Source organism: Pelodiscus sinensis, chromosome 16 (assembly GCF_049634645.1).
Source record: "Pelodiscus sinensis isolate JC-2024 chromosome 16, ASM4963464v1, whole genome shotgun sequence".
Taxonomy (NCBI): domain Eukaryota; kingdom Metazoa; phylum Chordata; order Testudines; family Trionychidae; genus Pelodiscus; species Pelodiscus sinensis.
This window is the reverse complement of record NC_134726.1, coordinates 26,709,069-26,729,197: the sequence shown is the minus strand read 5'-3', so window position 1 is coordinate 26,729,197 and position 20,129 is coordinate 26,709,069. Positions and strand designations below refer to the sequence as shown.

The following is a 20,129-nucleotide window of genomic DNA, read 5'->3' as shown; positions in this document are numbered from 1 at the left end:
TGACTCATATTACTACGTAAGAGACAACACCTTGTTGTTTATTACTACAAGGATGAAAATAAGGTTAGTTTTGAATTTGGCAGGTTAGTTCTAATTGCTAAACATGAGTATGTGTATTCAAGATAAATGTGAAAGCCAGGACTGAGCAGAGTTCATAGTTCTGTAAACTATTCCAGTATTCATTTAAATCCATATTTATAGGATCTCAGTGCCTGCAAATAATTTTAATTCTCTTTATTACTAATGTCCACTTCAAATAAAGATAAAATACCTCTGTAATGTGGAGAACTAAGTAATAGTATTATTTAACATATAACCAACAATATGTTTCTACATAATTCTTAAAAGCATGAGATTTTTCTTACTCTTTGTTGTGTCCCTAGAATTTGAAACCCTCAATCTCTAGTTATGCTGGAGTAGCAGCTGATAAGATTCTATTGCATTCCGTACATATAGAAATGGGGCTAATGGCCAGAGACCTGAATATCTCTGTCTCTTGTACTTAGAAAATCTATACATTAGCTTATTTACATTTGATCTCTAATCTAAGTGGTTAAAAGGGATCTACTAAAGTTCAGAGTTAGGTCACTCCTGCTGTAGATGGATTTGGAGACTACAATGGTGCTTCAGTTTGGTTCTTTGATTTTGCATACTTTGGGTAATTATATTACCTGTTTAAAAATGTCATTAAATGTTAAATCAGTTTATTTAGCTATTACAGTATAGACTAATTCAAACATAGCTAATATAAAACACTGGTCCTGACTTTTTTTATTAAAGCAGTTGCTAACAAGGTTCTTTCCTGCAGACCTTTAAATGGTGAGGACAAGGGAAATGCCCCTTCCTTCAACCAATCTCATTTCTCTTCTTTATCTTCCCTCCCTATGTACAGTACTTCCTAAAGACTGTAGGAAGGGAGTCTTGCTCTTGCAGACATTGATCTTCTGGGCATGGAGAGGTGACTATAAGCAGAGTCTTTGAGGGAAAATCCCTAGTGGTCATTTGTCCTTCTCATCGACCTAACACCTCCTCTGAGACTTTTTAATTCTAATTAAACGTGTTTGGTTCAGAAGAGGCCTAATGAGCCTTATTTCCCTTATTTGGGATTGAAGAATCTCCTAAAGCTGTAATAGTGCACCCTACCAGCTTTAGTGTGTTTCTTAGGGAATGTTAGTAGCCCAGATGAACATCTTAAGACTCTAGAGTGAGAAGCCACAAGCCTCCTAAGGCTTAATGTGATAGAATCATAGAAATGTAGGGCAGGAAGGGACCACCAGAGACCATCAAGTCCAGCCCCTTGCTGAAACAGGGCCCAGTATACCTTTGTTATCCCTGATAAGTGTCATTGAACCTGTTTTTAAAAGCCTCTTGCAAGGGGAATTATACAATCTCCCTTGGAAGCCTTATTCCAGTGTTTAATTACTGTTCAAATTAGAAAAATGTTCCTAATATCTAATCTAAATCTTCCTTGCTGCCAATTATACCCTTTACTCCTTGTCCTATCTTCAGTGGATATGGAGAATAACTGATCACAGTTCCCTTTATATCAAATCTTAAAATATTTGAAGATTGTTATTAGGTTCCCTCTCAGTAATTTTTTTCTCAAGACTAAACGTCCGGAGATTTTTTTAACCTTTCCCCAAAGGTCATGTTTTCTAAACCTTTTATCAAAACTTTAATGAAACCAAGCTGTATCACATCTACTGCTTTCCTCCATCTACTAGGCAAAAATACTTATCAAAGAAGGGAATTAGGTTGGTTTGGCCTGATGGGAGGACATTGCAGGCAGCAGTGGAGGGAGCATTCAACCACTAGAATTTCAATCAGGAAGTCCTGGAGCAGCCAGGGGAATGAGAAAAGTGGAGTGCTTGAGGGCTGGCGAGAACAGAGGGGCTCATCATTGCAGTCATCTCCTTTTATGATGTCTGGAGTGCAGCAGTACCCACAGACATGGGGGAAGGAAAACTGCTTTTATTAGACCATAAGAAGTCTGTGGCATGCGCACAGTGGGTTGAAGTTTATGGTTAGCAAGCAGAATTTCAAGACCAAGTGTCTTTCTCCCCTGCCCTCCTTCCTAAAATATGTAAGATTAAACCTCCCCATGGTAGTCTCCTAACTTTTGCAGAAAGTGTCCCCACATAAATCTTTAAGAAGATGTTAAGGTTTCAGTGGTATGAGTATGTATTCCTAAGAAGTACAGAGTTCAAGCTCAGTGGGGGAATCCATGTTAGTCTGTAACTGCAAAAACGACGAGTCCTGTGGCACCTTAAAGAATAAAGCTTATGCCAAATAAATCTGTTGGAGTCTTTAAGGTGCCACAGGACTTCTAGTTGTTTTTACAGAGTTAAAGCTGTGAGACTCAACAAGTCATCCAAAGAGTAGCTGTTGCTACTTATGACTGCTGCTGAACAGAAAATTCAGTCTGTTAATGTATGTGTGTGTTTTTCTCTGATAGGTGTTTCTGTGGTGTAATTTCAACCCTGGTTACACTTGTTCTTAACAGCAAAATTTGAGAAGAAGAAGAAAAAATGGGAGAATGGATCAAAATGCAAATTGACTTGTCTGGATTAAAATGTTTGCAATAGGAAGAAATTTGGTAATTGTGATGCTAAAGTCATTCATCCAGGAAAAGGAAATAAACAGCACATATACAAAGTGTGAATGGGGGAATCTAATCAGAGGAGTTGACAGGATTGCAGAGCTCCTGCACAATATGGGGGAGGACTGTGTCTCAACTCCACACTCCCAAAAGGGTGGGAGTGGGGGGCCAGCCAGTGCAGTGTCTCACTGCCATTTGCTGGAGTCCACAGCTCTGGAAGGCACCGTCCAGTGTTCTGGCAGCAATTTTAAAGGGCCTGGGGCAGTTGTGGCCAGGATCCCTGGGCCCTTTAGAATTGCTGAGCCCTAGAACAACTGCCCCTTTTGCACTCCCCCTTATTGGTGGGTCTGGGTCTAATCAAGAATCTACAGCCATCACATTAAATCAGCCTTATTTTAACCCTTTACCTTGCTATCTGAATATTGGTTATCAAGCACTCTAGTTGCTGAGATCTGGAGAGCTGTCTAACACGGGTGCTTGTCTTAAGAAGTGGTCTACAGTATGAAAAAAAAAATTGAGAACCACCAATATGATACTTTTATACTCACTATTTATATGTTAGTTTGAAGATAGTGGCATGTGTAATGATGGTTTAATATGTTTGTAGTACAGCGCTATGTCATAAAACTGACTTATCTTTCTATTTGCAAGTTAGACTAATGTGAATCCAGCCACATGAACTTTATATATAGATTCACATCTTTGAAGAAGAAATGTGGCTGTAAACAATCTTATTAATGTGTATGTGTGATGGAATGAGGAAGGAGTTAACGTATCGACTAAAGATAGTAGGAAAATGTTAGAAACTAGTTGGAACTATTCCAGAGCTTGAATTTTAGCTTCTACGTTGTAAAATGCAGTTTTACTTTAAAGTAAAAGTAAATGGCTTTTTCAGATAAGGCTTGTTCATATGTTATACAAATCATCTTACCTCAATTCAGTCTATGAAATGTTGGCATTTTCTGCAGTGTAGTCTGAATACCTACATGTTAGGTGTTACAAAATGGTCTAAGATTTGAAGCAAAGGCTTGAAATGGTATACAACCGGCTTGTTTTAATTAATGATGTGTTCGTCTCTATACTCATATATAACAGCAAAGATGGGGAGGGGTCACTTTAAAGATGAACTGAAAAGTTATGTAGAAGCAGCCACCTGGGGCTACACTTCAAAAGGAAACACGAAGGAATAACAGAGAGGAAAGAGCTTAGCATTCTGGTTAGTTTCCTTTTGCACTTGTGTAAAGAACAGGCAGAGGGAAACCAAGTCCTTATTGTTTCAACTCTAGGATTAGTTTGTAGATTCATACTAGCCTCTGAACAACAAGCTCCATGCAAGTGAGATTAAAACGGTGGTGCAATAATAATAATTTTCCTGAGCATCCACTTGTCCCTAAATAGCTTGATACTAAAAAACCCTAATTAATCTGTCCCTTTGTAGTAGGTAAATCTTTACACCTGGTGTACAAATTGAAACTGATTAGAACTCTAGGGAACAAATGATGCTCTCAATTACACTGGTATAAATCTGTGAAGTCTTTGGGGGTTATTCCAGATTTACACCAGTGTTAATGAATGTAGAATAGATGTTGGCCCATGTCAATTTTAATTTTTCATCAATTCTATAAGTAAAATAAGACAACGGTTAATGACAGACAAAAATACATAAGAAAATAAAAGGGAAAATAGAAGCTTTATCTATGATATGCTGACTTGGTTCTTGTGTGCCAATTGATGCACAATTAGTCATCTTTAGTAACCACCCTACATTCTTTAAATTTCCCATTACATCCATACTAAGGCTTTCTTAAGCCATTTAAAGTCTGGGCTGTCATGACAATGCCCTTTTCTCCTCATCCTCAGATTTGCTAGCTGAGACTGTATGCTTTTTGTCTATATCACAATATGCCCCCATCACTCCTTAGCCAGGCAGAGACTGTATAAAAAGCATCTCACAGCCTCCTCCCTGACCATGTCTTCCATTGTAATCATCCCTCTAATTCTGGTCATGGCTCTGCAACTTCTCACTCAACTACCAAACTACTGGCCCTGTACTCCAAATAATACCCTCAGTTACTTTTGTGCAGGAGTTTTCAGAGGATGTCAGCAGTGACACCTGTGCAATCTCATTTAAGGTTAATTGAGTTACAGAGGTGTGTCTGAAGGTAAAATCAGAAGATAATGAAGTTGTATGGGTGATATTTAGCCAGAAGAGACTCTGTGGCTGGTGATGATGCATGAGATGAAAAGGGTCAAGGGGAAATTTTTGGGGTTTCCAATGAGAACATATGTTTATATGCTTGTAAACAATGTGAAATTTGATCTATGAAATGCAATAAATATGTTCCCTGTTACTGAGATGGTACATATCAGTCATCTGGGAAAGTTCTTAGGAGGAACAACATCGGTGATTCCTATTGATCAAAGCCATATGATCAAAGAGAATTTTACCAGAAGATATTTCCATCCAGTATGTGTATTTTGCTGAGGCAAGAAAAGTTAATCTTTAATCTTATCTTTTTAAACATTTAGTTTTTAAAGTTTTATTCGTCTTTTCTTTTTCCTCCACTTCATTGGCTGCAGCTCTTCAATAGTTAACTGTGGAGCCAGGGGATTTCAATATCAGAGGTGAGTAGGTAAGGGCACAGGAGGTAAATGGTCACACAGACAAAAGAAACAAGACCTGCAAACTGATAGTTAGATTAAAAGTGTACTCACAGCTTATCCTAAATGGTGTGGTAGGTTTGGAGCTTACTGTAATAATTTATAAATATTGCATTCTCATTGGGTTACTGTGATTTCTACAGTATGCATATACTGAGTTAATTCAAGGAAATACACCCAGGAAGGGGGATGTTTTCTGATATGCTTCTCATGGCAAACACCTGAGAAGACAATGCATGAGGCATTTATTTTGAGTCTCTGGCTCCAGCCCCCTACGGAGCTTGCCAAACTGGTTTTAGGTAAACTTAAAAAACAACAAATGGTCTGGTAGCACTTTATAGTCTAACAAAACATATAGATGGTATGGGCTTTCGTGAGCACAGCCCACTTCTTCAGATGACCGGAGTTTTAGGTAGCAAGTCCAAATTTCTGAGCCCCTAGAACAAAAAACTTTGGTTGGATTTAGAGAGAGAGAGAGAGATTCTCTCCCCCTCCCCTCTTTAAAAGGGTCACATGGATTACTGTGGCTAAGACTTAGACTCCAGCCAGACTGTAGGGTAAGATAGACATGTCAGGAAGTATGTAGGCCTTTTGTTCTAAAATCCTTTTGGCTTTCATTTTATGCTTTTTCCCTACTGTTCAGATGCAAAAGTATTAGGAAAGCTGTTTTGGGTCATTTTAGACCAGAGTTTGTTGAAGTAACAAACCAGCTTTTGACATCTGGCCTCTTCCACAAGTGCTGAGAGAACATTTTAGTTTCATTTTATTCAGCTAGCTCAGTTCAATAGTTCATTTAAAGTTAGGAAACATATTGGATTATTGTAATCCATTGGTCATATATTCCCTACGGAAAGATACACGGGTACCCAGTTGAACCTGCTTGGTAAACATGGTCAGTACACATGTGGCCTAGGACCCAGTCTAAGTGTCAGGGTTTCACCGCAGAAAACTTAAGTACAGGCAGTCCCCGAGTTATGCGGATCCGACTTATGTCGGATCCAAAGTTACGAATGGGGATTTTCTCGCCCCGGAGGACTGGAGCGGCGGGACGCCTGGTCCCACCGCCCACCTCCTCCGGGGCGAGAAAAGCTGCTCCCCGTCTCCCTGGTCTGCTGGGGGAGCCAGCAGACCAGGGAGCAAAGCGGCGGGGGACCCGGGGCCGGACCCACGTTGCTTCCAGATCAGCTGGAAGCGCCGCAGGTCTGGCCCCGGGTCCTCCGCCGCTTTGCTCAGCGTCTCCCTGGTCTGCAGACCAGGGAGACGCTGAGCAAAGCGGCGGAGGACCCGGGCCGGACCCGCAGCGCTGATCTGGAAGCACCGCGGTCCGGCCCGGGTCCTCCACCGCTTTGCTGTGCGTCTCCCTGGTCTGCCGGGGGGGACGCAGCTAGTGCCCCCTCCCCCCCAGCAGACTAGGGAGACATGGAGCAAAGCCCGGAGCCTGTGGTAGAGCAGGTGGGGCGCTGCCGGTTGGTCCCGCAGCACCGCTCCTTGGCGCTACTGGACCAACCCGGCAGCACCCCAGCTGCTCTGCCCCAGGAGTCCTGATTCAGACACTGCTGGTCAGTTTCAGCAGCGTCTGAATCAGGACGCCTGGGGCAGAGCAGCTGGGGTGCTGCTGGGTTGGTCCAGTAGCGCCGAGGAGCGGCCGCGCTACTGGACCAACCCAGCAGCACCTGAGCTGCTCTGCCCCAGGCATCCCCAAGTCAGCCGCTGCTGAAACTGACCAGCGGCTGACTACAGGAAGCCCGAGGCAGAGTTGCTCTGCCCCGGGCTTCCTGGAATCAGCTGCTGATCAGTTTCAGCAGTAGCTGACTTGGGGACACCTGGGGTTCTTAAGTTGAATCTGTATGTAAGTCGGAACTGGTGTCCAGATTCAGCCGCTGTTGAAACTGATCAGTTTCAGCAGCGGCTGAATCTGGACGCCAGTTCCGACTTACATACAGATTCAACTTAAGAACAAACCTACAGCCCCTATCTTGTACGTAACCTGGGGACTGCCTGTACATGAGGCCTAAGTTAACACTTGTGTGGTGTATATTTAGTGAGACTGGGAGAGGGAGGAGTCAGAGGTACAGCTAGCCCTTTAGCCATGACACACTATCTCACTATACAGTTTAACAGTAACTGATGTCATTAAGTACATGTGAAATTCATTAAGGTATATCTTTGTTCACTCTTCTTTGCAGCTATGGTTGCCCGATAGTCTCCCATAAAATACCTTGTGGGGGCGGACTCTCAGCCACTTCCCCTGCCCCCATTAGGCTTCTGCGCAATCACAGACTCCCAGTGCCAGTGGCAGCCCCGCCTCCCAGCCTGGGAGTCCCAGCCACTCCCCCTGCCCCTGCTAGGCTTCTGAAGCGCCCAGAGCAGTGATCGCAACCCTGACTCCCAGCTGGGACTCCCCACCTGGTAGCGTTCTGGGCGCTTCAGAAGCCTTGTGGGGGCGGGGGGAGTGGCTGGGACTCCCTGCTCTGGCTAGGCTTCTGAAACACCCAGAGTGGCGATTGCAGCCCCGCCTCCCAGCTGGGACTCCTAGGCTGGGAGGGGGGGCCGCCATCGGCACTGGGAGCCTGTGATTGTGCAGAAGCCTGGGGGCGGGGAGGTGGCTGGGACTCCCAGCCACTCCCCCCACCCCCTCCAGGCTTCTGTGTAATCACAGGCTCCTAGCGCTGATCGTGGCCCCGCCTTCCAGACGCTCTCCCCGCCCATGCCAGGCTTCCGTCCGGTGCGCAGCTGGAAAAATCAGAGAATACTGGACATTGGACATGTCCGGTATTCTGATTTTTTTTTTTACCGGACAAAAAGCGCAAATACCGGACTGTCCGGTAGAATACCAGACACCTGGCAATCCTATATTGCAGCAGTAGTCTCAAGTAGCTATAAGATGGATAACATCAATGGGTTTTTTAAAAACTAAAAAAGGATATTCTAAAAGAGCTAAACCTATTTTTAAAAAATTAGAATTAAATTTGAAATTATGACAACTAATGTTAAAGCACTTAATAAAATGATTAAAATAATTTCAGTTAAATAAAACATCTGTACATGTTTGCATCTAAGTTTTACAGAAAGTCAAACCACTGAACTGAAGCTGCTATCTAAGCTCCAGGAAAGTCTGTTGAAGTGCCAAACCCACTTTAGACAGCAGTAACACTTCTGCTGCAGGTGCAGAGAGAATATTTTCTTCACTTCAGTTTATTCAGCTAGCTCAATCCAGGCCACTAGTTTATTTAAAGGTAAGGAATCAATCAGGTGTTAAATAAGAAGCAAAGACTTGTTTGCCTCATGTGAATGAAAACCAGGTGCAAGAAAGGAAGATCTTCTGGTTCTAAAATGTGAAGGATGTGGTTACCAGAAACGATCTTTTAGCTCCCTAAATTCAAATACTGCCTATTATCTGTTAGTTTTAAATGCAAACTTTAAGAGCAACTTTTTGGTGAACTTTTTAAAATATATGCGGTGTTTTTAAGGTAGTTTTGTTTAACTAATTAAACATTTAAATGTTATTTTATACAAAAGTTGAACTGGGCTGGCCCTTATGCAAAAAGACCCTTGTGAAAATCATATGTGTGGGGCCTTAAGCAGATTTCCAGATGCTACATATTTGCATGGTAGGGTTAAAGGGTCTGGCAGCTGAGTGGGTTGCAGGTGCATGACTGGCAGGATTGTCTTGAAATAATTCTTCTAGGTCAGCTGTGTGGGAGTAAACTGGTTGGCATCTGCTATGTAAACTCTGGGAATATGTTTCTCAACTATGTGCTTGTTGGTGGCCTTTTGTTACTGTAACCCGCATAAGTATGGGTCTTGGCACTGGAAATAGGTTGGACCCCAGTGAAGAGTGTAAACATTGCTCTGCTTTTAATCTGTTTTTTTTTTTCACCTTTCATCAGAAAATAGATTCTCAGATTTAGTGTGGTTCAGGAGCACAAAACATTTGTAGAAATATTGTTACATATTAAAAGAATAAAATGCAAAAGGAAATGCATCATTTATTTTAACACCATATAGATTAATGAAAAACATGGTGTGGGCAGGAAATTTGATAAGAGCTGCATTCAGAATGTTTGCATTCACAAGTGTTCTTTGGGGCCTCTTGCTACAAGCATGTGGCCAAGGAGGCTCTATTGTAAATTGACATAAGAATCTCTAAACATTTGGCCCCTGTTTCAAAATCATCAGTTAGAAATACATTTTAAAATTAGTATTACCCTTTGTGATACCATGTGTTCTTTCTTTATAATAAGGATCAGAGGTAAAGAGAGAATGAATATAGGCTAGTGCTTAAAATACTAAACTGAGAGTTAGGACTTCTGAGTTCCCCTCCCCCCCCCGATTTGCTGTTACATTGCTCTGTCATCTCAGACATGTTTTTGTTCCCCTGTCTGTTAAAATGGAGATACCTTACAAAGTATTTGTAAGATTAAAATAGTGTTCTATTGAAAGAAAGATTGGAACTCTTTTCTTATGCCTGTATATTTATACCTGCCTCTGTAATTTCCACTACATACATTGGATGAAGTGGGTCTTTTCCCACGAAAGCTTATGCTCCAATAAATCTGTTAGTCTATAAGGTGCCACAGAACTTCTCATTGTTAAAGCACTTTAAGGTTCTTAGATGAAGGATACCATATTTATGTATTATGTTGTTTAATCGGTATTTTTATTATGAGCACACAGTTCTTTAGGAACTGGACTGAACACCAGTTCATTTATTAACCAGTCAGCAGCAATCAGATACTATTTTATGGACCTAAACTGGATTCAAATTGATGAATATATATCTTAAAACCAGCTCCCCTGAGAGATGGAATCACCCATCTTGAGATTTTGATTTGCTTGCATTGCAAAACAGACATCTTTGGTTGAGGGAATAAAGTTTCTTTGTTAAACAGACTTAATATTTTGGAAATTCTTTAGCAAAGGAGCATAATGTGGATGATAACTGAAATTCTAAGCTTCATACTGTTCTTCATTTATTTAAGCTGGTAGAAACAAATAATGAATTTTGCAGTCTATATACTTAACTGATTTTCGGAAGTTTTATTGAAGCTAAATAGCACTTTTGTGAGATGTTTCACATAAGCAATTTACATGGACCAAAAAACCCAAGTTATTAAGTTTGTAAGTGGTGCCATTACATTTTCACTATGTGCATATAAAATGTTTAGTTGCCATGAAGACTGTAGTACATATTAGAGAGACAAATTTCAGGTAATGTCTAGTTTTGATTCTTTTGAGAGCTAATTAAATTTTCCATGTTCGGACATAACAAAAATGTAAATTTTTCTTTCTAAAATGACCTTAAGCTAACTTTTTAAAAACAATAATCTGTTATATTTTGTAAAATATGTTATAATATCCTTGAATAAGGTATTATACAGTGTGCATTAGGATAACACAAAGGGCCGGAAGCTTAGTAGTGTTTGCCACAGAATATCAATGAGAGTTGAAAATTCTGGGAATTTCACAAGTTTAGACATTGAATTACAGAGTAAATTCCTTTTCTTCATTCCTTAAAATGAAGGACAAAGTGAAGCAATTGTACAGCAAAAGAAGGAGTTATTTTCAGCCTGTCAGTGGTAGATAGCCATTGTTAAACAGAGAACAATACCTGGATATTCCCAGGTCAAACTAAAGGAAAACAGCATTCCATTTGTTCTGGCATTGAGTGTATGTAAAACTGATCCGTTTATAGCTTGACAGTCACCCACAAAGTAAGGGAATACTCACACAATTATATTCAGTAAAAATTAACAGTCCACTAAAATAGTTCCTTTCCAGTCATGGTTCGCAGGTCCATACCCAGGAATTTCTGTGTAGGGGTGCGAGCTGTGGGAAGGGCAGGTGGCTCCCAACACTCCCACCCCTGGCTCATTCTCCACCCCACACCATCCCCGGTGGCCCAGCCCCACCCACAGCTTCGCTCATGGGAAAGGAAGGGGGGGGGGAAATCAGCCCCCGCCTTCTCTGCCGGGCCGGAGCATGGGGGAAGGAAGCTGGCAGTGTGCTTCCCTTCTTTCCCTTGGCTGGCCAGAGCACGTGGGAGTGCGGTTAGGGCAATGCCCCTGACTTCCCTAGGTTGGCAGAAATCGGTGCCTTGGTGGACTATGAAGAACTGTTGGGGGGGGAGGAAAACATTCGCACTCTTCGCAGCCCCCGCATATGGGCCTGGTTCCAATGCTCATGGTTTCTTTTCATTTTTGGAGGGAAAGTGTCAGTTTGATTCTTCTTTCCCCACCAAGATCCCTGACTTCTGTTGTTTCTGCTTAGTCTGGTGAAGCATCTATTTCAGGGCTACCCATTTGTTTGGCCTCCACTGGGAACACACTCCACAATGGCAAGTCAATGTAATGGTCTTCTGTTTATACGTGTTTTAGTAATTAAATTCCTGGACTGCCATTGCTCATTAAAAGTGCTGTCATATGGGTGGAAATTGGGTAGATATTGCAATTTATTAATAGCAGCAGAACTGACTTAAAGGGGGCCTGCGTGTTGTATAGTCTTGCCTTGATCTTTGTATTCATGCGTGTCAGTGTGAAAAGCTATTTGCATATTTATTTGCATGTATATGCAACCACATTTAACTTACAGTCCTCTGCATATCCTGTGAATATCATTGTGGCCCCTGGGGCTTCCAAAGTTAATTAGCACTGATCTACTTCATAGCATTAGAAACCAAAAAAAAAAACATAGCTGTTATCTTTGCACTGGACGCTCGGGACCAGATTCCATGAACTGGCCAACGTGTGCTGAGTGTGGAGGTAAAGGTGGCTTTAATCCCTTCTCTAATCTAAAGGCTAGCAAAGAATCCTTTAGATGAATGCCTGACCACCAGAATTCAGTCTGATACAGCAACTAACAACTGTATTCATATGCCATAAACTTGAAGAGCAGGGTCAGAGGAGCTGCAACCTACACCTAGGGATTTCTCCTACAGAGAAAAGGCTCTTAAACTGATTTTCTAGTTACTTAGTGCTGCCAGAGCAGGGACCAGAATCTGGTCCTCAATTTATTGTGGAAGAATTTGGAAGCTTTTCCCGTATAAATCCCTATAGATGGGAGTGGGATTGGGGAGAGAGGGGGTTGTTTTGGGGTTTTTTTTGAGTCTGGTATGGCTGAAAGCTGGATTTAAAAAAAAATTGATTTATTATTAATTGCGTAATAATTGTAGCATGCTTTAAACTTGTAGAAGGTTATAAAATGGCCATTATGCATTTAAATTTGTGTGTGCCAGGTACAAGAATTTGAGTCATGGCTCTGAATAACAAGAGAGTTGTCTCATATTGGAGAGTGACATTTTGATTATCCTGCCTGAGAGAAATATTGAGAGTCCACTTGGCAGAGCCTCTGTTCTCTTAGGGCACGTCTACACAGCAGGGCCAAAGCTGAATTGAAACGTATCTTGAGCTACTCAGTTCTGTAACTGAAGTCGAAATACCATAATTCGGCTTTTGGCACTGTCTACACAGCAGGAAGGTGAAGGAAGAACACTCTTCCTTTGACTTCCCTTACCCCTCATGAAATGAGGATAACAGCACTCAGAGTAAGAAAGTCCTCCATCTCGTTATTATTTTGAAATAATGGCTTGCTGTGAAGATGCACACTTTATGTTGAAATAATGTCATTTATTCCAAAATAATGTTGATGTGTAGACACAGACTTAGTTGGCAAACTTTCCAAGGACTTTCCAGATGATGGAATCTCAAGGCCACCCAGTAATGGGATGCTTAATCTATGTGATTTTTCAGTAGTAGTTAAAATGGGTCTGAAATGTCTTTCTGTTTTTGGGGTTATTTTTGCCCCCTTTTTCTCATAATGTGAATCATATCACTAGATCAAGTTTAGAATTCACCATTTTCAGGCACTGTCTAATGAATCCACCTGTTTGCACAGAATATGACATAGATAGCATTGTAGTCGCTATGAGTTTTTCAAGTTTAGCTTTATCTTTTGGCATCCTATCAGATATTCTGGGGAGGAAATGCTTCCCCCACTTTTGCTGAGTAGTGTTATCCCACTAGTAGATTCCTGAGTCTAAATTTTTTTTGTATCCACTGGTTACATTTGAAAAATCCTAGCACCTAGTGCTTATTGTATCAATAACAAAGTTCTGTTGATGCTCCAAGCAAAAGGTTACCAAATTAGAATATGAAGTATTCTAATGCAGAATAATGTCAGTAAGACCTTCTCTGTGCCACTTTTATTTTTGTTCAAAATACCCCAGGAGCTCAGATATTTGGCAATGATATGAAAACATGCCAAGATCCTATGTAGTCAGATTTCTGAAGTGCTTTAGAAAATATTTAATTCCTGCTTTATGTGATTGGATGTAAATGAATTGGCAGCCATTACGCGGCTGCAACATTCCAGAAGTGTTTGCTCTGGAAGCAGTTAATCTGTGGTGACATTAAGTGAGAGAAGGAAGTTTGGCAAGGATACCAAAGTGTTCCCTTTTTTTAATGCTCTCACGGGATCTTTAACTTCAACATGAGCAACTGCCAGAGCTGACAGACTGGACTTGATTTAACATCTCACTTTATGAACAGCATTTCTCCCAGTTTGCAGTGTGTCGCAACCCCTATTTCCTTAGCTTGGATTTGAAACCTGTAGACCGTATGCATGTGATTCAGCTGAGCTGCCAGTATCCTCACTTTAACATGATGCATTTCTTTTGAATATATTATTCACTCTGAGTTCTGGTTTGGGAAGATAAATGGAAAGTACCTCCCATCTTGCAAAAAACAATCATCTGCTAAGTAAGCGGAAGGTGCTTTGAACTCATTCACCCCACTGAGAAAACGCTCCGTTAACATAAACCTCATGCATATTGTTAAATACGGGATATCAGATTTTTGTAAATAAAAAATAATTTATTGTCAGTAAGGAAAGGGTAGCTTTGAAGGAAAGTTCTTTTGGATCAAAACTAAATTACACTATATAATTCAGTGAAAGGCAATGAGCTAAGCAAACAAAAGTACTGTTGCAGACAAAATTTATAATGGAAGTGTAACTAGTTTTTCTTTGGAACCCACTCTGGGTTTCTGTGCGTTTTCCACAATTTTAAGAAAGCTAATATTTTTCATTTGTGATACAGTACTTCCATAGTTTAGAAACAAGCTTCTAGGTTGAAGTAGAGTCCATTGATCTATAAAGAGTTCCCATTTTCTGGCCCCGTTCAGCCAAATAAAATATGAGGGCTTACTAGTATAAGTTGAACTTTTTATTCTGTACATAGAATTGGACAGACAGTAGTATTTTATTCTGGCCAAGAAGAAACTGGTATTTGCTGCTGGTGTTTGCTATTGTGTTGTTGGCCATGTTGTATCTGTTCTACATAGATAAAAATTCAGCAGATAGATCACTGTCAGAGTTGAGTGGCTTCAAAATTAATTTACTGTACTGCAGAAGTCCTAGCATCTCTGATGACCAACTTTCCTTGGGTGGTGGTTTCCTCTGAAATTGTGAATGTGCGTGACATCTATGCCAGCTCTTCCTGACTACCAGTAAGCCGTCTCTTGAAACATACAGGAATTCAGTTTCCACAAATCTCTTGATGCTGGCTGAAGGCCCAAGTAGCTATCAGGAGGAGGATCTTTTGGGGCCCATCTCCATCCAACACAAATCATGTGCATGCTAGCTCCCCAAAAGAGACTGATTGAAGTGCTGGGATCAGATAGCATGCATTGGCACACACAAAGAAATTTAAAAGAACATCCTCAATACAGAATTATTGTTTACAGGAGGAGCGGTCTTGCAAAATTAGTAAAAACAAAGATGTTACAGAAAAATAAAAAATTTACTACCCATCCACTGCTGAATCGGTAGGCTTGGCAGAAATTATTTTTTTAAATGTAATTTAAGTGGATATCTAAGCATTTTTATCTATTCTAAATTTTCTTGTAGAAAATTATGCAGGGGATTAGGGATGGTAGTGTGTAGTCATCTATATGATTAACTGATAAGCTTGGACTCATTGATTAATCTTAATGACCACATGTCCATCCCCTCTCCCCCATCCTCCCAGCTGCCTCTGTATCAGGGCAGCAAGGCAGGGAGGCGGGAGCTGGTACACGCAGGGAACTAGCTCCATGGAGCTGCCTGCCCATCCCGCCACATTCCCCTGCACTGCTGTCTCTATTAGAGAGACAGTAGCTTGGTGGGTAAGGGAGATAGGCGGAAGCCGGCTTCTGCAGCTCCAACTCCCCTCTCCTAGCCATGAGCAGGTAGGAACCGGTACATAAGCTGGCTTTGATGCTGGCTTCCCGCAAGAACTAGCTCCCACCTTCGCGCTTCATTCCCCTCCTCCCCCCCCCACAACATGTAAATGTGTATCCGCTGAAAGTTTCAGCGGGTACACGTTTGCACAAATAAACACATTTTAACATCCCAGAAGGGAATCAGTCAATAAGGGACCAGGCAATAATTAATGTTGAGATTCAAAATTAAAGCTAATAACTTAACTTAAAACTTGTCAGCATCACATCATGTCAAAATATACTAAGTAAATATTCTCAAATCATGCTCTAGTAATTTCTCAAGCAGCATTTTCTTACCTTGCTTATCTATAGATTTTCATTATTAACAATAGAAATATTTTTTCGTGTGTGTGTGTGTGTGTGTGTGTGTGTGTGTGTGTGTGTGTGTGATAAAATCAACATTTATTGTCATTTACCATTAAAATCTAATCCTTCCAAGTATATGTGTGGATTAATGAGCAGTGTTCCTGCTAATTTTTTTCCATCCGATTGGAATGAGTTATCTTATGTGCACCAATGTGGAGGTGATGTGCAACACATTGAAAATTTACGCAAGGTAAGTGGGAGCAAGGGGTTCTAAGTGTGGGAGGGAGTCCAGGGCTGGGACAGAGGGCTGGAATGCAAGAGCTCTGGCTTGGGATGCAGACTCGGGGCTGAAGTTTGGGGTGCAGGAGCCAGTATAGGCGCTAGGCTGGGGGCATGGGCTTTGGGGTTGGTCCAGGGATGATGGCTTTGGCATGCAGGAAAGTGCTTAGGGATGGGGGGCAGGGTTCAAGGTGGGAAAGGGGTTTGAGCTTGGGCTCATCTGGGTTGCTTCCTGCTGGAGCTGGAGGAGAGAGGTGCCTGCCTGCCCACTGCAGCAGTTAGGTGCTGGAACTGGTGGGGAGGAGCACTGCCCCTACCTGCTGCAGTGCTACTGCCCCTACCTACTCAGTGCTGGGGCCAGTAAGAGAAAGCACTTCTCCACCCTGCACTGGCCAAGCGGGGAGGGGTGCCACCCTCCACCCCACACAGCTCTATGCTGGGATCAGTGGAGAGGTGCATCTCCCTACTGTCCCCAGAAGCTTCAGGACTTGGGGAAAGATCTCGCCTCACTGCAGCCCTGAGCCCCTACACGGGGTTTAATGGGAAGCTGTGTGGCTGCTTAGCTTAGGATAGGGGTCACCAACCAGTAGATCGGGATTTACTGGTAGGTCTTGGCGTCTCTGACAGGTGAGTCTGACTGGTTTGGCCAGGAAGCTATCGAGCGCTGGCACTTCAGTTGCCTTTCCACCTGCAGTCATGCTGCTTCTGCCCTCTGCCTTAGAGCTGGGAGTCTCTTGCTTGCTGTGCAGGATGGGGAGGGAAAAGGGGAGTGCTGATGTCAGGGTGTTACCCCCTCTCTACTCCTGTACCCCATCTCCATGCAGAGAGAAGGGGATGGAGGGAGCATGGCAATACAAATCTCTTGACACACTCAGGGTATGTCTACACTACCCTCCTAGTTCGAACTAGCGGGGTAATGTATGCATACCGCACTTGCAAATGAAGCCCGGGATTTGAATTTCCCGGGCTTCATTTGCGTAAGCGGGGAGCCACCATTTTTAAAACCCCGCTGGTTCGAACCCCGTGCAGCGCGGCTACACGGGGCTCAAACTAGGTAGTTCGGACTAGGCTTCCTATTCCGAACTACCGGTACACCTCGTGGAACGAACTACCGGTACACCTCGTGGAACGAGGAATAGACATACCCTCACTGTGTGTGTCTGTCATTCTCACAAACACACTGTCCTTCACTCTCATCTCTCAACCCAATACATACCTGGGGGATTGTTGTTACTTCTTTACTGCTTGCAAAGTGGGTTACTTTTGGTTTCTGACTGGTCTGTGATTTCACCATTTTCATTTCCCTAATGCTTAAATTTAATTATTTGAGCAATGAGTTCTAAAATGCCTAACTTCTTGTGGCTGGAGTAATTATCCCTATGGCAATTACTGCTCCTGGATATGGCTGGCATGTCCCTGCAGCCCCTGAGAGAGGCAGAGTAGGGGGGATCTCCACATGCTGTCCTTGCCTGCGGGCTCCATTCCTATAAGCTCCCATTGATCAATAACAAGGAACCATGGCCAGTAGAAGCTGTGGGCTCAGTGCCTGTAGATGAGGGGCAGCACATGGCACCATGGAGCCATTGCTGTACGTGCCAGCTGCTTTCGGGAGTGGTGCAGAGCCATGGCAGGAGTAAGCCTGCCTTACCCCCACTGCTCCACCACCCAGAAGCTGTCTCAGTTAAATGGTGACCAGCCAGAACCTGCATCCTGAACCACTTCCTGCCCTGGACATGAGTTCCCCTGCACCCAAACTCCTTCCCAGAGCTTGAACCCTGTAACCCCTCCTGGACCCCAACCCCCCAGCCTGGGCTAAGCCTGGAGCTCTTCCCACACGCCAAATACCTTGGGGTCCAAGACCAGACCCTGCATCCCAAACCCTTACCCAGCCTGGTGAAAGTGAGTGAGGATGGGGGAGGAAAAGGGGCGGACCAGAGGCAGGGCCTCAAAGACGGGGCGGGAAGGAAGCCGGGCAGGGGTATTTGGGTTTGAAGTAGATCTTACATTGCACTTACCGTAAATTGAAAAAAGTGATCTTGTGGTTAAAAAGCTTGGAGACCACTGTCTTAAGAGGAACTGAGTTAGTGATCCATGTAACTCCTATATGATTAATCAGTGTGACTCAGTCTGAACCATCACTCCCATATATCCTAAAGACTTTTTTGTTGTTGCAACCTGCATAAATGAAAAACCTCCTTTTTAGAGCCTAATTTGTAGAAATCCTTCTGTAATTAAATTAGAATTCAAAACTTTGAAACCTAGGTACAATGTTTTGTAACCATCATTTTGTAACTGTACTTCTGCAGATACACTGGTTTTTATTTTCTGATAAACAAACATGAGAGGATCTGTATAAAGGAGTCCAGTATTGAAAAGTTACTTTTCTAAGTATAACTTATGGCTGTTGGCTAATCAGCCAAACAACCTTTATGGAATTAAAGATAAAATGCTTCAGCAGCACCTGCTAGTACAGTATTAGATACAGTGTTTTTTAAGGGGTGCATCAGACATCTGATTTATGTTCAGTGAGTCTGCAGACAAATAAGTCATGGCGTGAGAAGAAAATTACTACTGAATGTGAGAGGTAACTTTCAGCCTGGGGAACCAAGTTTGCGTTCAGATACTAAAAATCCTGCAGTCACAGTAGGGCATGTTTCACTTCTTTAAATAATGCAATTTGCTGACAACATGATTCCTATTACGGTTTCTTGCCTTTTCAGTTTCACAGTTTGTGGAGAGAAGGTTTTTTTTTAAATATATTTACTTTTGTTTTTAAAATATATTCCACATCACTGCAGCAGATTTATGTTCAGCTTCTAAGCTGTGTTTTCTGCTTCAGCCTCATTATTCTGTGATTCTTCTTCCATAGTTCTGGATCCTAAACACACTCTCATCTAGGAATGTTAAATTTCAATTAATTAACTAATCGAAGTAAATCAGCTTTCCATTGACTATTCAGTTAGTCGATAAGAGCTTCCGTGTTCCGCCTTTGAAATGTACAAGAACCCCAGTGGGGGCTCTTGTGTATTTCAAAGCGGAAGTGCCCGCATGGATCTTGAGGTCAGCAGGGTACTCCCTACTGTCCCTGGGCTCCAGGTGGCATTCCAATTTTGAAATGTACAAGAGCCCCAGTGGGCTTTTGCTTATCAGATAGTCAACTAGTCGATTAGTCGCTTACATCCCTACTCCCATCTAGAGTTTTTGGGTTTTTTTAGTTCACCTCCTTTGAGTAGCTTGAATTTAAAAGCATTCTTTTCTGTTTATGGGATCAGGCCATAGACTGAATAAGCCTGATAACTTTTCTCCTTCTGTTGTTTGAAAGTATGAATTCACATCTGGTATATTGTGTATCTAATCTTGTTTCTAGGTTTACGTAAGAACATAAGAATGGCCATACTGTGTCAGACCAAAGGTCTATCTGGCCCAATATCCTGTCTTCCAACAGTGGCCAATGCCAGATGCCCCAGAGGGAGTGAATAGAGCAGGGAATCAAGTGATTCCTCTCCTGTTATCCATTTCCAGCCTTTGACAAATGGAGACTAGGGACACCATTCCAACCCACCCTGGCTAATAGCCATTGATGGACCTAACCTCCATGAATTTATTTAGTTCTTTCTTGCACCCTGTTGAAGTCCTGGTCTTCAGAAGTTCCTCTGGCCAGGAGTTCCACAGGTTGACTGTGCACTGCCTGGAGAAAAATTTCCTTTTATTTGTTTTAAACCTGCTACCTATTAATTTCATTTGGTGACCCCTAGTTCTTATGTTATAGGAACAAGTAAATAACTTCTCCTTATTCACTTTCTCCATACCTATCATAATTTTATAGACCATTATCATATCCCCCTTAGTCTCCTCTTTTTCAACCTGAAAAGTTCCAGTCTTTTTAATCTGTCTTCATATGGGACCCGTTCCAAACCTCTAATCATTTTTGTCCTTTTCTGAACTGTTTCCAATGCCAATATATCTTTTTTTGAGATGTGGCAACCACATCTGTATGCAGTATTCAAGATGTAGGCATACCATGGTTT

At 42.3% G+C, this 20,129-nt stretch overlaps 2 protein-coding genes across 12 annotated transcripts in view; one reads left to right on the top strand and one right to left on the bottom strand.

Moving 5' to 3' along the window:
* CHLSN (cholesin) overlaps nt 1–20,129 on the top strand; it is a 236,458-nt gene that overhangs the window by 146,463 nt on the left and 69,866 nt on the right. The window lies entirely within an intron of this gene.
* Nucleotides 1–20,129, bottom strand: part of GPR146 (G protein-coupled receptor 146) — an 89,111-nt gene that overhangs the window by 45,926 nt on the left and 23,056 nt on the right. The gene's annotated exons all lie outside the window — the stretch shown is intronic.